Source organism: Caretta caretta, chromosome 8, assembly GCF_965140235.1.
Source record: "Caretta caretta isolate rCarCar2 chromosome 8, rCarCar1.hap1, whole genome shotgun sequence".
Taxonomy (NCBI): domain Eukaryota; kingdom Metazoa; phylum Chordata; order Testudines; family Cheloniidae; genus Caretta; species Caretta caretta.
The window spans coordinates 7,245,230-7,246,133 of NC_134213.1; positions in this window are offsets into that span (position 1 = coordinate 7,245,230).

Consider the following 904-nt stretch of genomic DNA (forward strand, 5'->3'; position numbering starts at 1 on the left):
ATACTGTGCCCCTGCGGCTGCCTCTGGCCTGGCCTGAGCTCCCTGTAACAGCTCCCACTCCTTCCTGATAAGCGGTTCACCTGAACTTCTTGGGCAGCTTTCCCCCACCTCGCAAAGGCACCTCCCTGACGAAGGGCTTTTATTGGGCCAACCTCCCGGAGCATTTGCATTGAAAGGCAGGTTTGCATTTCAAAGTGCAGGAATCAAAGTGGCAGGCAGTGGGGCGAATTCAAACGGTACAAATCGCTCGCCAGGCACAAGGTGGTGGGGAGGGGGGGGGGGGAGAAGGCCCATCCTGTGGGAAGGTTTGAGGCGGGTGGGGAAAGGCCGAGCGGCTCCGGGAAACACGGAGACCTCCGGGCTCAAGGAGACCGGCCAATGACCCGCTCAAGAGAGCGGAACTGCTGAAGCCCGGAGAACATTTACAAAGTCTCCCCTGCCCCTGCGAGCACCTCCGTGATGGCAACGGAGCGAGTCCCTTTCTGGTGGCACGAGTACTATTAGGGCCTGATCCAAAGCCTGATGAAATCAATGGAGCCTTCCCACTGAGTCCAGGGAGCCTTGGATCGGCTCCCCCGCCCCGGGGACACATGCCCAGATTTGGGTTTATTTCCCTTGCTAACGACCTGGCGCTGACCCTGGCTCCGTGTAACACGTTGGGGCTTCTGTCAAGCGTCTTGTTTTCCACCGACTTGCTGGGGCTGCTCTCCGGCGCCAGGAGGGCTTGGCTGGGGACCCGGAGGAGGGCGCCTGTTATGCGCAAGATATGGACCTTCATAAGAACACAGCGAGTGTAAAATACCAGACTTTTGTGCCCCTAAAAGGGCCCAACTGTCACCATTTTAAACCTACACATTACAAAGCTCCGGGGTCTAATCGCAGTTAGGATTCCAGTTTATTTATT